General features: G+C 37.8%; 1 protein-coding gene across 2 annotated transcripts in view; it reads left to right on the top strand.

The window, feature by feature from the left end:
- LOC145996075 (cytochrome P450 6k1-like) overlaps positions 1–17,134 on the top strand; it is a 58,248-nt gene that overhangs the window by 11,479 nt on the left and 29,635 nt on the right. The gene's annotated exons all lie outside the window — the stretch shown is intronic.

Below are 17,134 nucleotides of genomic sequence, written 5' to 3'. Positions count from 1 at the left end.
AGGTAACTTGCAACAACTATTTCACTCACTCCCTATCAAAATCTTCTAACCATATGTTTTTGATACTTGCTGCTAGAACATTGTGGTTTTAGACTGTAAATATCAACCCGATATTCTATTTGTGCATGATGCCTGCATTTGGAATATTTAATTTTTGGCATACGGTATTTTGCGTGCTCCAGTAACCTTGCGCTCGCTTTACGGAAGCTATGACGTGTATTTCCTGTTTCGGCGAACATGCGAGAATCTTTCACAATAGATTAATATATTGCAAGAGCGAGTTGTTGCGTATATATATCTAGCCTTTGGAAATGGACATGAATATAATGTCAAAAAATTATTGCATAACTTAAAAATATTGATATTTATTGCACTAGCAAAGTAAATGTGGAATGCCCCGGCCCCTCAGCTGTTAGGTTAAACAGCATAAATATTTTATTACTGATAGCAAGTATTGTCATATGGACAAAACAGATCTAGTAATGAGCTGTCTTGCAAGTCTCTCGAGTGAAGGAATATTATGCCACTATAAACTGTAAACAAGATATACAACCTCTGGCATGAGATGCACGAGACTTATGAACCTCGACCTATAGAGTTGTACAATGGATGTTTTTTTTGTTAAGCATAGCGGTGTGTTTTTGTTTATTTTAATGTCATCGAGCGTGCATGTAAAGAAGGGGAGAGAAAAAAAAAGAGGAGGGGGGTTATAACGGATAATTCATGTTTGATTTCAATACTTTAGCTAGTCACGATTCACCTGCTATCTAGAAGGACACTGGACGATGGCTAAAAGCGAGGGAAGGAGAGAAATGTTATTTTTTTATTTTTTTTGATGGTGTGTGATGAAATAGTTTTAGATAATAATAGTAGGCTAATAGAATTGTAGAAAACGGGCTGTATCGTGATGCGAGGCTGAAACCAATTTCGAAAGCAGTCTCGGGCATCTTCGCGTTCAGCCAACAAGAAAAATGCACATGGAGGGCGCAACGGGTATTGTCCATGGATGGTTTTTCTGAATAAACATACATATCAGTTTTTGCAGTCTCGATGGGCACACGATGAGGGGACGGAGCTTTGTGTTTTGGTTGGACAAGAGGGTTCAGATAAATACATGGACATCAAAATAAAAGAAAAAAAAAATTACTCTACTGCCTCACATGTATTGAGTCTTCCAATAACACACCTCGCGGGGGGCGTACCTACATGTATTGCAAAATATTGTTAATGTCTTATTTCTCGAACCTGTGGTCTGTAGATTTGCTTTTGTTGGCAACAGAAACAGAAAAATGGCACCATGTTATTGTTATACTGATAAGGTGTACTGTAATCATAACAATTTTCTAGTTAAAAATCTATGTTGAAAAGCAATGTTGGGTGACTTGTCTGTTTTTTGGGTATTATTAACAACTTCACAGCTGTACCTGCACAACTCATCGACTACAAGCCAACAATGTTAGGAAATGTGTGCATGCTCCGAGAAACAATTTAAAATTACTAATGTGGCATGAACCCCTCTTCACTTGTGTGTATTTGAATATGCGAAAATTAGATATTTTGAATAATCGAGGAGAACATTCACAAAAACAGCTTGCACCGGTATGACGTGTTCAAACTTCAGACGATTTTTTGTTAATCTACAAAAGCCAATTGCGAACGGAGATCACTACGAAAATGGGGAAAAAAAGAAAGAAGCGAGGCTATTTTTGGCTAATGGTAACGATAAGGATGATAATGGTTGTTTTGATAAAATTGACGAAGTGGGGCAATGTTGAATATACCTAGCCTAAAATAAAATTCAACAATTAATGTTAAACATTTGCCACTCTGAAATGGCGACGGCTATCATCATAAACATCACTTGTTTCTAATCTGTCCATATTGGCCCTTTCTCTACTCCTCCATAAATTCGATTCGAAAGGTACAATTATTCCAGTTTTTAATAAGACTCGTATATGCCCTCAGAAAAAAAAGAAATAAATAAAATCAAGTCATGTATATTCTAAATCCCTGATTTTTTTCACAACACCACACGAAGCCTCGAGTTTCGGATATGTTGTTGTGCGACAGGATATGATAGATGAACCGTATGTTTACCGAGACCAGACGTAATCAAACATTTTTTTTGAAAAGATGGTTGAAGAGGTTGAGACTATTGGCAGCCTCTTATGCCGAATCGAAACCAAATGCTTCTATTATCCAGCGATGAACTTCAATCTCACAATAATTTGTTATTTCTCGCGAAAAAGAGGGAACCACAGCTGAAAGAAAATACACAACTTGTATTATTGAGGTCAAGAGTTTGTTTTAATATTATTTTTTGCACATAAGGCTAATCACGACTCGGGATATGTTTAAAATGGAATCTGAAACATTATGCGACCTGACTGGAACTCGAATAGGACACACTGATTACAAGACGTCGATATATTACCCACTTGGTCGGTTCGTATCTTATTTTAACTGTAGGTTTATGCTCTATTAGCCTATCTGTGTATAACGCGGATTTAGAATTCAGTAGAAAATAACGTCGATCTAGCATTTTTTTGGATTTTAGATGCGTTGAGAACTACTAAAATTACCAATTTTTATAATAAAAAACTTTTCCTCATATTACTATTTGAAAGAGAGAATTAATTGTATAATATTTTGTTGTTAATTTCAAAGAAGACTAATTCAAATAGTAACAACGGGAACGAATAAAGCTTACGAAAAGTTTTTGCCACTGTGAGAATTTGAACCTACGACTATTAGAGTGACAACCCAGTGCGATAACCACTAGCCCACGAGTTTGTTTCTTCTTACGGCATGATTATGAGTTAAGACCAATTTTGTTCAATATGCATTAGAAATATAATCCCCCACTTGCTTTTTTATAAACAACGCACCCAAACGCTTCTTTGTAGCAAATGAAATAAAGGTGGTATGAATGTCACAAGATATTTAAGCAAAATCTACTATATTTACGTCGCAATTGTTTTACATGGAGAGGCTACATCTTCGAGAATTGAGGTTGTGGTTTGACTGTAATTGTAGGATACCCCATAGGTATTGATAAGCCAAGGCTCTAGTGTGTACTAGATTTGTTTATTTGTAGTGACGTGCTCAGGAATTTTTGTAAAGAGGTATGTGAATATAAAAATTGTGTTAATGCTTATTTTTTAAACAGTGAACTCATATTTTAATATCTCTCTGTCTATTTTATTATCCTACTTAGGAACTAATTAGTATTACAGAAGTTATATTGAAAAGAAATCTCACGTGACAATGACGAGAAATTAGATTTGTGGAATGAATAGTTTTCATATTTTAAAACCTCGAAGGGTTATGGGTTATCTCCCGATTCTCTTTTTCCACAATCCTACCTAGAGTTATTTTTAACTAGCAACGAGGTGACGTTTGGTCAGCACAACGAACCCTCAGCTGTTATAGAAGATATCTGAAACCAGCTTACACCAGTCACTTGTAGCTCCCCCAATTTTTTTTTGATGGTGGGTTGCTACCGGCCTTATACGTAGCTTGAATAAATTCCGACCAGAGCCGGATTCGAATTTATGCCGTCTCGCAGCGAATATTCTCAAGACGAGTGAACGCCGTAACTCGCTCAGCTACGGAGGAGGACTCTTTTTTTTTCTCTCTCTCTCTCTCTCTACTTTTTCTCTAATTTTCATCATCATAGTTAAAATTAATCCAAGAGAAAATATATATTTTGTGTTGACATAGGAAATATGCAATAAAAAAATGCATGATCAATAGTTAAGGTCAAAATCTAAATAAACAGTGAGGGTGATACACGCAAGCTTCCAGGCATGTGATTTGCATAGAATTAAATATAAAAAATGAGAGATGGAAGGTTTTTGTTACTATTAGAATTTAAGGACGGAAAATATGTACAGTGAATAAATACTACGTTTGACTAATCGTGAAGATGAGTATCACAGTACGTTTTTTATCGTTCTTATATAAACGTTGAAACGTTTAAGAACGTATAAGAATGTTTACCGAAACGTTTCAACGTTGTTTTCACAGCGTTGAAACGTTTCGGTAAACATTCTTATACGTTCTTAAACGTTTCAACGTTTATATAAGAACGATAAAAAACGTACTGTGATACTCATCTTCACGATTAGTCAAACGTAGTATTTATTCACTGTACATATTTTCCGTCCTTAAATTCTAATAGTAACAAAAACCTTCCATCTCTCATTTTTTATATTTAATTCTATGCAAATCACATGCCTGGAAGCTTGCGTGTATCACCCTCACTGTTTATTTAGATTTTGACCTTAACTATTGATCATGCATTTTTTTATTGCATATTTCCTATGTCAACACAAAATATATATTTTCTCTTGGATTAATTTTAACTATGATGATGAAAATTAGAGAAAAAGTAGAGAGAGAGAGAGAGAGAAAAAAAAAGAGTCCTCCTCCGTAGCTGAGCGAGTTACGGCGTTCACTCGTCTTGAGAATATTCGCTGCGAGACGGCATAAATTCGAATCCGGCTCTGGTCGGAATTTATTCAAGCTACGTATAAGGCCGGTAGCAACCCACCATCAAAAAAAAATTGGGGGAGCTACAAGTGACTGGTGTAAGCTGGTTTCAGATATCTTCTATAACAGCTGAGGGTTCGTTGTGCTGACCAAACGTCACCTCGTTGCTAGTTAAAAATAACTCTAGGTAGGATTGTGGAAAAAGAGAATCGGGAGATAACCCATAACCCTTCGAGGTTTTAAAATATGAAAACTATTCATTCCACAAATCTAATTTCTCGTCATTGTCACGTGAGATTTCTTTTCAATATAACTTCTGTAATACTAATTAGTTCCTAAGTAGGATAATAAAATAGACAGAGAGATATTAAAATATGAGTTCACTGTTTAAAAAATAAGCATTAACACAATTTTTATATTCACATACCTCTTTACAAAAATTCCTGAGCACGTCACTACAAATAAACAAATCTAGTACACACTAGAGCCTTGGCTTATCAATACCTATGGGGTATCCTACAATTACAGTCAAACCACAACCTCAATTCTCGAAGATGTAGCCTCTCCATGTAAAACAATTGCGACGTAAATATAGTAGATTTTGCTTAAATATCTTGTGACATTCATACCACCTTTATTTCATTTGCTACAAAGAAGCGTTTGGGTGCGTTGTTTATAAAAAAGCAAGTGGGGGATTATATTTCTAATGCATATTGAACAAATTGGTCTTAACTCATAATCATGCCGTAAGAAGAAACAAACTCGTGGGCTAGTGGTTATCGCACTGGGTTGTCACTCTAATAGTCGTAGGTTCAAATTCTCACAGTGGCAAAAACTTTTCGTAAGCTTTATTCGTTCCCGTTGTTACTATTTGAATTAGTCTTCTTTGAAATTAACAACAAAATATTATACAATTAATTCTCTCTTTCAAAATAGTAATATGAGGAAAAGTTTTTTATTATAAAAATTGGTAATTTTAGTAGTCTCAACGCATCTAAAATCCAAAAAAATGCTAGATCGACGTTATTTTCTACTGAATTCTAAATCCGCGTTATACACAGATAGGCTAATAGAGCATAAACCTACAGTTTAAAATAAGATACGAACCGACCAAGTGGTAATATATCGACGTCTTGTAATCAGTGTGTCCTATTCCGAGTTCCAGTCAGGTCGCATAATGTTTCAGATTCCATTTTAAACATATCCCGAGTCGTGATTAGCCTATGTGTGCAAAAAATAATATTAAAACAAACTCTTGACCTCAATAATACAAGTTGTGTATTTTCTTTCAGCTGTGGTTCCCTCTTTTTCGCGAGAAATAACAAATTATTGTGAGATTGAAGTTCATCGCTGGATAATAGAAGCATTTGGTTTCGATTCGCATAAGAGGCTGCCAATAGTCTCAACCTCTTCAACCATCTTTTCAAAAAAAATGTTTGATTACGTCTGGTCCTCGGTAAACATACGGTTCATCTATCATATCCTGTCGCACAACAACATATCCGAAACTCGAGGCTTCGTGTGGTGTTGTGAAAAAAAATTCAGGGATTTAGAATATACATGACTTGATTTATTTATTTCTTTTTTTTCTGAGGGCATATACGAGTCTTATTTAAAAACTGGAATAATTGTACCTTTCGAATCGAATTTATGGAGGAGTAGAGAAAGGGCCAATATGGACAGATTAGAAACAAGTGATGTTATGATGATAGCCGTCGCCATTTCAGAGTGGCAAATGTTTAACATTAATTGTTGAATTTTATTTTAGGCTAGGTATATTCAACATGCCCCCACTTCGTCAATTTTATCAAAACAACCATTATTCATCCTTATCGTTACCATTAGCCAAAATAGCCTCGCTTCTTTCTTTTTTTCCCAATTTTCGTAGTGATCTCCGTTCGCAATTGGCTTTTGTAGATTAACAAAAATCGTCTGAAGTTTGAACACGTCATACCGGTGCAAGCTGTTTTTGTGATTGTTCTCCTCGATTATTCAAAATATCTAATTTTCGCATATTCAAATACACACAAGTGAAGAGGGGTTCATGCCACATTAGTAATTTTAAATTGTTTTCTCGGAGCCATGCACACATTTCCTAACATTGTTGGCTTGTAGTCGATGAGTTGTGCAGGTACAGCTGTGAAGTTGTTAATAATACCCAACACAGACAAGTCACCCAACATTGCTTTTCAACATAGATTTTTAACTAGAAAATTGTTATGATTACAGTACACCCTTATCAGTATACAATAACATGGTGCCATTTTTCTGTTTCTGTTGCCAACAAAAGCAAATCTACAGACCACAGGTTCGAGAAATAAGACATTAACAATATTTTGCATACATGTAGGTACGCCCCCGCGAGGTGTGTTATTGGAAGACTCAATACATGTGAGCAGTAGAGTAATTTTTTTTTTCTTTTATTTTGATGTCCATGTATTTATCTGAACCCTCTTGTCCAACCAAAACAAAAAGCTCCGGTCCCATCTGGAGACTGCAAAAACTGATATGTATGTTTATTCAGAAAAACCATCCATGGACAATACCGTTGCGCCCTCCATGTGCATTTTTCTTGTTGGCTGAACGCGAAGATGCCCGAGACTGCTTTCGAAATTGGTTTCAGCCTCGCATCACGATACAGCCGTTTTCTACAATTCTATTAGCCTACTATTATTATCTAAAACTATTTCATCACACACCATCAAAAAAATAAAAAATAACATTTCTCTCCTTCCCTCGCTTTTAGCCATCGTCCAGTGTCCTTCTAGATAGCAGGTGAATCGTGACTAGCTAAAGTATTGAAATCAAAACATGAATTATCCGTTATAACCCCCCTCCTCTTTTTTTTTCTCTCCCCTTCTTTACATGCACGCTCGATGACATTAAAATAAACAAAAACACACCGCTATGCTTAACAAAAAAAAACATCCATTGTACAACTCTATAGGTCGAGGTTCATAAGTCTCGTGCATCTCATGCCAGAGGTTGTATATCTTGTTTACAGTTTATAGTGGCATCATATTCCTTCACTCGAGAGACTTGCAAGACAGCTCATTACTAGATCTGTTTTGTCCATATGACAATACTTGCTATCAGTAATAAAATATTTATGCTGTTTAACCTAACAGCTGAGGGGGCCGGGGCATTCCACATTTACCTTTGCTAGTGCAATAAATATCAATATTTTTAAGTTATGCAATAATTTTTGACATTATATTCATGTCCATTTCCAAAGCTAGATATATATACGCAAACAACTCGCTCTTGCAATATATTATCTATTGTGAAAGATTCTCGCATGTTCGCGAAACAGGAAATACACGTCATAGCTTCCGTAAATCGAGCGCAAGGTTACTGGAGCACGCAAAATACCGTATGCCAAAAATTAAATATTCCAAATGCAGGCATCATGCACAAATAGAATAATCGGGTTGAATTTACAGTCTAAAACCACCATGTTCTAGCAGCAAGTATCAAAAACATATGGTTAGAAGATTTTGATAGGGAGTGAGTGAAATAGTTGTTGCAAGTTACCTTTTAAACCCAGTACATGTGTAGGAATATATTGCATATAAGCTGTCTCACTCTCTCCGTATGTGTGTCAGGTAGTCGTGTCGATCGTTAGTTGTATGTCACAGCTTAACTGTACTAGGTAATATTTTTACATGAGGTAAGTTGGCATACTCTGCGAGGGTATATGTTTCAAGCTTCTAGCTGTAGAAGATTAGCTTTAGCCTATTTGCAAAATATAAGTTTGGCTCGTCAAAAGCAACTCAAACAGTGTTGCCAGCTGTAGGTTAATTTTCCCCGTTATACAATTGCAAGAAGTGAGTTGCTTATACCCTATCTGGAAGATGTGTCCATGGCTTATGTCGTAGGTTAATTTTAGTTTGCAATAGATCTTGTGTGTTGGCCCTTACAAGTAATATAGCTGCCTTTCTACCTTTGAGTTACCTGTAAGGCTATATGTGAGTGGGCGAGTGAGGTTAGTTTAGTTTACGATAGATCGACCTGTCATGCTATGTACTACTTTCTGCTTTTTGAGTTACCTGTAAGACTATATGTGGGTGGGTGAGTGAGGTTAGTTTAGTTCACTATAGATCACACTTTGAATTTGCTCACACTCTCTCTGTCTGTGTGTCAGGTGGTCGTGTCGATCGCTAGTTGTATGTTACAGCTTAACCCAAACTAGGTAATATTAACTGTACTTCAAAAAAATAAAAATTGTGTGTATCTCATGTCGAACTAAAAATAAAAAAATCAAACATTAAGTATTCATGCAGATTAATTAAGCCGTAAATTCAAAATTTTGGCCACCACACAAATCACATTACATACATACATACATGTGGAAAAACAGAAGTATGCATGTTTTTTCGCCCCGTGGCGTTACAAAAACCCCCTGTAAGTAAAACTAATCAGAGCTAGAACTACAGTTTCAAGAACCACTTGTGCAAATATCGAACCCTTGAATACAAGGCTACCACTGCGCCATAGGGGAGGAGGCCCGGTGAGAGGGGGGGGGGGTAGAAAAATGGAAACATTAACACCGCTATTGCCAGTTAGCATCTTCTTCATCTTATTGCATACTTATCATCTTATAGAAGATTACGGCGTCAACTTGTAACTTGTAGGTTAGCCTCGCCTGTGAAATATCATATGTTTAAAAAACAAAAAATTTGTGAAGCAACTAGTCAGTGTTGCCAACTCCTAATTGTAGGATAGCTTCGCCTGTAAAAAACAAATTACGCTGAGAACAGAAGCCTATTAGCAGGTCGTAGTAGATTACACTGAAGAACCCTTACAGTAAAAAAAACAGTCTTATAGAAAAATAATAAGAAGCGCCAGCGCGCGCACGTGTGTATAGCACGTATGCATGTGCAGCACATCGTTCCCGCGAAGAGGTTTGCAAAAGTCGCGATATACCAGCTCTAGGTCCCTCTCTCCTTATCTTACAACAATATTGGTATCTCTATTTTTTTAGTTGTAGGTGGTTTCCCAAAACACACTAGTTAATAATGCTACATATTATACACACACACGCACACACATACTGTGTTGCCATCCATCCATCCATCCATCTCTCTCTTTTACGGCAGTATATATTTGTTGCCGGCACTCCTTGCTAAATTGGCTAAACCCTTGCCAAGTAAAAAAGCTGTAGGTAGGTGTGTGGCAGCATTGTCGCTTGTTTAACTCTTCCCTTTCTCTCTCTCTTTTTTTTTGTAAAAAAAACTATGGCAAAAATACCAGTAGGTTGGCAAATTGCTTTATGCACTGTAAAACCTCAAGCAAAATTGCCAGCTCCTTGCTTTAGGTTAGGTTAGACCCAAAAAACAAAAAAACCTTGGTGATTTTTTTCAAGTGAGGAGTTGGCAACACTGTCGGTTGTTTAACTCTCCCCTCTCTCTCTTTTTCTCCTTTTTCTCTTTTTTGTAAAAAAAACTATGGCAAAAATACCAGTAGGTTGGCAAATTGCTTTATGCACTGTAAGGCCTCAAGCAGTATTGCCAGCTCCTTGCTTTAGGTTAGGTTAGACCAAATAAAAACCTTGGTGATTTTTTCGAGTGAGGAGTTGACAACACTGCTTGTGAGGTTAACATACACTGTGAAAAGCTGCAACGAGTTGGAAACACTGGTGAGGTTAACATACACCGTAAAAAGCTACGACGAGTTGGCAACGCTGCTTGTGACGTTAACATACACCGTGAAAAGCTTCAAAATATCAGTTGGTGAAATTTTCGTGAGGTGAGTTGGCAACACTGGTGAGGTTAACATACACCGTGAAAAGCTTCAAAATATCAGTTGGTGAAATTTTCGTGGAGTGAGTTGGCAACACTGGTGAGGTTAACATACACCGTAAAAAAGCTACGACGAGTTGGCAACGCTGGTGAGGTTAACATACACCATAAAAAACTACGCCTCGCCCGAACACGTACACTCACACACAAAAAAAGCTAAAAAATTATACACCGTGAAAAGCTACGACGAGTTGGCAACGCTGCTTGTGAGGTTAACATACACCGTAAAAAGCTACGTCTCGCCCGAGTTGGCAACACTGGTGAGGTTAACATACACCGTAAAAAACTACGCCTCACCCGAGTTGGCAACACTGCAAGCTCCACCGAGCCTCATTTTCTGGCGCAGAACCCGGGCACCCCTACTATTTTGGTGATTTTTTCGAGTAAAAAATTGGCAACACTGCAAGAAAAACCTCAAGCAAGGTTGCCAGCTCCTTGCTTTAGGTTAGGTTAGACCAAAAAACAACCTTGGTGATTTTTTCGAGTAAAAAGTTGGCAACACTGCAAAAACAGCCTCAAGCAGTATTGCCAGCTTCTTGCTTTAAGTTAGGTTAGACCAAGCTAAAACCTTGGTGATTTTTTCAAATAAGAGGTTGGCAACACTGCGAGCCTCACCGAGCCTCATTTTCGGGCGTAGAACCCGGCCCACTGTACTACTCTAATATAAGCAGGATTTTAACGGGCAGTCACTTTTCTAAGGGGAAATTTTACCCCCTCCTAATATAAGCAGGATTTAAGGGGGCAGTCACTTTTCTACGGGGAATTTGTACCCCCTCCTAATATAAGCAGGATATAAGGGGGCAGTCACTTTTCTACGGGGAAATTGTACCCCCTTCTCATATTAGCAGGATTTAATAGGGCAGTCACTTTTCTACGGGGAAATTGTACCCCCTTCTCATATTAGCAGGATTTAATAGGGCAGTCACTTTTCTACGGGGAAATTGTACCCCCTTCTCATATTAGCAGGATTTAATAGGGCAGTCACTTTTCTACGGGGAAATTATACCCCCTCCTAATATAAGCAGGATTTTAACGGGCAGTCACTTTTCTACGGAGAAATTATACCCCCTCCTAATATAAGCAGGAATAAAGTGGGCAGTCACTTTTCTACGGGGAATTTATACCCCCTCCTAATATAAGCAGGATATAAGGGGGCAGTCACTTTTCTACGGGGAAATTGTACCCCCTCCTAATATAAGCAGGATTTAAAGGGGCAGTCACTTTTCTACGGGGAAATTGTACCCCCTCCTAATATAAGCAGGATTTAATTGGGCAGTCACTTTTCTACGGGGAATTTGTACCCCCTCTTTTAAGTGGGAATTGACAGGCAGTCATTTTTCTACGGGGATATTTTACCCCCTGCTTAATTGACGGGAACTGAAAAGGGCAGTCATTTTTCTCTGTAGAAAATTGACTGTACAGTCATTTTTCTACGGAGTCCAAATTCCCCGTCACGAAAACGGGGAATTTGGACTGCGTAGAAAATTGACTGTACAGTCACTTTTCTACGGAGTCCAAATTCCCCGTTACACCGGGACCGCTTCATATATATATATATATGAATGAATTTTGTTTATCATCATGTGATTTTCAACATGTGTTTGTGCAGTAGTGATTATTTTTTTTGTTGGACAGCAAGGATATCCTTTAAATACATACAATGAATAAATCCCTTGAGATATGCAATTTAGAAATGAAGTGATTTTGTGTTGATGATTTCTTTTTGGTTGGAAAGCTAAGTACTTGTGTATGTGTACAGTAGCCTATATAAAAATGAAGTAATTTATCAATTTATAGCTCTTTTGTATGTTGTTTCCTCTCATGATGAAAAAGTGTGTGCCAAATTTTTTTCCACCGCTGGTATATACCGCTGATCTAACATTTTATTTACCGCTCTCCTCAGTTTTTATTTACCATAAATTTGTCTCCCTAGCTATTATGTATGCGCGTGTGTGTGTCGATCGTCACATATAACAGTATTCTGGACCTCCAGATTAATCCATATCCCATGGTCCTGAGTTTTGATAGATTTATTGATTTGGTGTTTTAAGTCCACTGTACGCACAGATAGGCTAATCGGGACTGGACCTACAGTTTAAAGTGGGATCGAACCACGATGTGCCTCCACCGGGTATCGAACCCGGGACCTCTTGATTACATCTTGTTAGTCTTTGACTTACCGAACAATCCTTCCGCAACTGTCACCTCACATAAAAAACCTACCGAAATGCAAAGTAGTTCTACTCGTAAAACGCGGCAAGTGTTTACATCTCACGTCATGACGTCAAACACGGCGTACGCCGATTGGCGAATCTTGAGCCTTTACAACAGCCTTGACTAGACTGTCCAATGGGTGATTAATTTATATGTTTTGAGTTAAGGCAGTCCGTAGCGTGCAAAGGAATTACATACTGAACTTCCGCTGTGAAAAGTTTTCTCGGATGAAAGGACTATGGAATTTTCTGGGAGCCAAGGTATCACTTTGGATGGCGACAACCTGTGGCGGCTTTTTCTTTGAAGGTTATACAACACCAAACAAGTTGCCATGGTGATTTGCTATTGGAACATTTTCTTGTGGAAGGGTGGGGGTGGGGGTAAATACCTCTGAGAGTTGTAAAAATCATGTAAAACCTAAAAAAATATAAAAAACCTTAAAAAAGGTTTAATTTAGGTACATAAACTTAAAATAGGTTTTAACAAGCAAAATAGGTTCTATGTATGTCACGGCATAGAAGTCGGAACAAACGATTTGAAATATTTTTCCAACACGTTTAATTCAATTTATTCGCCTCATAACTATAGACCTCAGACTTCTAGGTTCCAAAAAGCGTCCTTAATATAGGCTCTAAAAAGCTTAAAATAGGTTCTAATAATCCTAAAATAGGTTCTTAGAATTCTGAAATAGGCATTAAAAATATTAAATTAGGCTCGAAAAATCCTGAAGTATAGATTTCCAAAAAACTTAAATGATACAACATTCCTGAAAATTCCTGATTAGGTAGAATGATTAAAAAATCACAAGAACCGTAAGAAGTTTTAGTATAACAATCAAATGTTAATTTTCTAATCAAATTTTCATTTGTATGCATAATTTTCAAAATTATCTACTTGGCAAAAGTTACTTGTTGGCATGAAAAATGAATTACGTATGTATAATTTGCTGCACAATATCAGGGTAGCTTCTCACTGGAAATTATTTGAATTCCGGGAATTATGCGTGAATTATTGTCTGTGAATTTCGGTAAAACATTAAAAAAAGGTACAAGCAGATATTTTATTATATTTTTTATAACTATCAAGTGAAACAGTGATGAAACGTTACTTCGCAAGGCGTGAATGGTACAACAGGAACAAACTGACACGAAATTGAGCAGGACCACACGTATCAGAAATTTGCACTTTGGACTGTGCATGCAGTAGAGGCGATTGGGTGCCAAAAATTGAAGGGGGGGCAAGGACAGTTTACCTTGTCTTAATAGGCAATGCTTAACATTAAGGGTCCATAGTGCGGGAGCAAGAAGTAGGGGGGGGGGAAGTGTCCCCCCTTAATTGTCACTACTGTGTGCAGGTAACAGTGGCATCAGACATTTTGTTTTGTTTAGAGCTAGGAGAACATCATAGATTTTAAGTCATTGAATTGTTTAGTTACCAAACCGAGTAAATACCTCTGAGAGTTGTAAAAATCATGTAAAACCTAAAAAGAAATACAAAACCTTAAGAAAAGGTTTAATTTAGGCACATACACTTAAAATAAGTTCTAACAAGAAAATTTTTGACATTATAAAACTTCGTCAGTTGCGTTTTTTAATGAAACGATGACATAACTTGTAATTTCTTATTTACCTGCAAAGGAAAAAATACGTTTAAAACCTACTCATAACACACCAACATAGGCGTAGCTACGGGGTGTGCCGGGCAGCAAAGAGAATTAAAGACAGATATTTCAATAAGAGAGAAAATAAGCGGAAGTTTGTAAGAAGTTAAAAATGTCATTACTTGGTACAAACGTGTGCATTATCGCTGATGAAACGAGTGTCTGTAGATTTTTGATATTTTGATGTCATTGGAGAAAGAAGATATTTACTGCATTCTACTCTGTACTACAGCGCACGTGCGAGAGAGCTGTCTCCAAGCTTACCCAAGTTAAAACTAAATTAAGAGCAACTCAGAAGCACGATAGATTGGAAGCCCTGCTCTTGCTATTTGTGGAACAGGAAAAAGCTTTGTCTATTGATGTAAAGAAGTTATTGATGAGTTTAAGAACATTGTACCCTTTGACAGACGTCTCTTGTTATAGATGACGTGTATTTTGATGTATTTGTTTGTAACATTTATGAACATTTTGTGTGTGTGTAATTTCTATGCGATTTTTTCTACTACATATATTCAGAAATTTTCAACACTGTCATTTAGTGAATTTATATTCCTTTACAAACATCAGTGCAGTTAAAGAGCCAAGTGTTGCGAAATGTACAAGACCTCATTTTTTTCTTTGTGCGTACGCAAATATAAAGTTCTAGCTACGCCTATGCACACCAACAGCAAAAATGATATAAAGTATCTCTGAAGTGATCGCGCTCCTTGTTCATGCATTTAAGACAAAACTTTTTTAGCAGCAAGGAGGGTGAATAAGATATAGTTGGTATTACTTCTCTTTCTACTAATTTACAATGCATTACAGAAAGGAATCATATTGCGAGAAGAAAATTTTTAGATCCATTTCCTTGCAAATTGAAAGCAATATTGATTGATTAGGGAGCAAATAATTTCACGCGGTGCCATGGCATTTTTTTTAAACATTTTTTAAATTAGATCGTTCTGCTCCCAGGGCCGACTCCCGCCGCCCTCTAGCTATGGCTCTGAACTTTAGGAGACTCTAAGAAAAACAGATATGGCCAGCGACGCGAGCAATAACATTTTTTGAAATGTATTTTTACTTTCATTAGGATTAAATCAAAGCCGTCTGCAAGAAAAATTGTAAGAAAACTAGTTCCATCTTGAGTATCCTTTTGTCCTGCTACTCTTAGATTCTGCTATACTCATTCATTCATTCATTGTTTTCTCCCTAATTGGCAGGTTTTTCACTGCAATCTCCAGCTTTCCCTATTCTCCGCCTTACGCTTCGTAATAGCATACGACCCAGTTAATTTAATATCATCCATAAGCTGATATCTCATTCTTCCTTCAACCATTCCCTCCAAGGCATCTCTTAGCAGGCAGCTCCTTCTTAGACAGTGTCCTAACCAGTTTATTTTCCTCTTCTTGATGGTCTCCAGTATAGATCTTTTTTCACCAACTCTTTTCAGTACGGCTTCGTTTCTTACCTTGTCCGTCCATTTTACACGCTCCATTTTTCGCTATGTCCACATTTCAAAAGCTTCGAGTCGTTTCTCTTCATTTCTTCTCAACGTCCAGGTTTCTGCACCATATAGTGCTACACTCCACAGAAAACATTTCACTAATCAGTTATATCTGGGGCAAGCGAACGAAAATAAGTGTATTTGCAAGTAGTGACGTGGAACGGCTCGACCAATGAACGGGCGAGAGGGAACGGGATTGCGTGGAGGGGTGGAAAGCGACTGCAGTTACCAGCCTTTCCAGCAGCGTGAACTGCTTTACTCTGTATACTCGATTTCTCCCCTTCTCTGCCGCTATGCGCTGCCTTGCTTAAGATATAGCTGGGATACAGTATAGAGCTAAGTGACCAGAGAGACTGGGTTCAAAACTTGATGCTTCGAGCACAGCAGAAGCAGTGTACAGTGCCCGGGGAGGAGGCGGACTGCCAGAACCGATTCTGGCTTCTAAAGAACTTAAGGACTTATGATGTCTGACTTCCTGTTCATTTCAGGTTTCTGTTTGTCTGTACAACCTTGCTTTATGTTTCTCGTTGTCGAATTGGTTGTTTCCTTTGGTTTATTTCACTTCGCTTGGGAACGAGCCAATCAAGATCTACGTTTCACACCGTAGCGACAGGATGCTCAAGCCTGCGGTCCATTGGTGAAGTCCTCAAGCGGCTTTTGTCGCGTGTCGCTTCGGTGTGTGAAATCTCCATAAAGATTGCATGTTGCTATTGTAAGGTATATCAGTCAACCAAACTGTATCTTTTACCATCGGACGGACATGTTTGAGATCCGAGGTTCGTGTTTGTGCTGTTATCATCTCTTCCTCATTCATCATCACCGTCTCAATTAACCTAAGGTATAGAAAATCGATGAAAAATAAACTAGAGGATATTTTTTTTTAAATTTTCTGAATGATAGCAAGCTACAACAATGAGACTCCAACATTTTGAAAGTCTATAACTTCTTCATTTTAAATTGTACAGCTGTGATTCCGGAAGCAGCAGAAGCAGAAACTCAAAAAGTTTATGTGGTAACGTTTTAGTGCACGCAATAGCCGTAGTGGCGCTGCAGCACTCGATTGTTTGAAAATGGAGATTCGAAACGAGCGTGCACAGGTTCATTCGAAAGGAGTCCACAGATGTCAGTAAGACAAGCAGTGAAGAACTGTGTGAACTGTCGACCGTTTCATACCAAGTTCTCTCGCTGCTTGTCTTACTGACGTCTATGGACTCCTTTCGAATGACCTCCGCACATTTTCTACAACCTGTTCCTGGATTCTGGGTTTACCACCACAGTGTCCTTTCAAAACATTGACGGTCGCCAAAAACTGATCACACCACTTCTTTATAGTCGTGAATGTCGGAGGATCCTTATTGTACACACGACGAAAGTTTCGTTGCACTTGAATAAATGATTTCGTTTCTGCACACCACCACACAACCTGTGCACGCTCGTTTGGAATCTCAATTTTCACACAATCGATTGCTGCAGCGCCAC

The sequence above is a fragment of the Lepisma saccharinum genome, chromosome 12 (assembly GCF_977018435.1).
Source record: "Lepisma saccharinum chromosome 12, izLepSacc3.1, whole genome shotgun sequence".
Lineage (NCBI taxonomy): Eukaryota > Metazoa > Arthropoda > Insecta > Zygentoma > Lepismatidae > Lepisma > Lepisma saccharinum.
The sequence above is the reverse complement of the archived record's forward strand: the minus strand, read 5'-3'. Positions and strand labels throughout refer to the sequence as shown.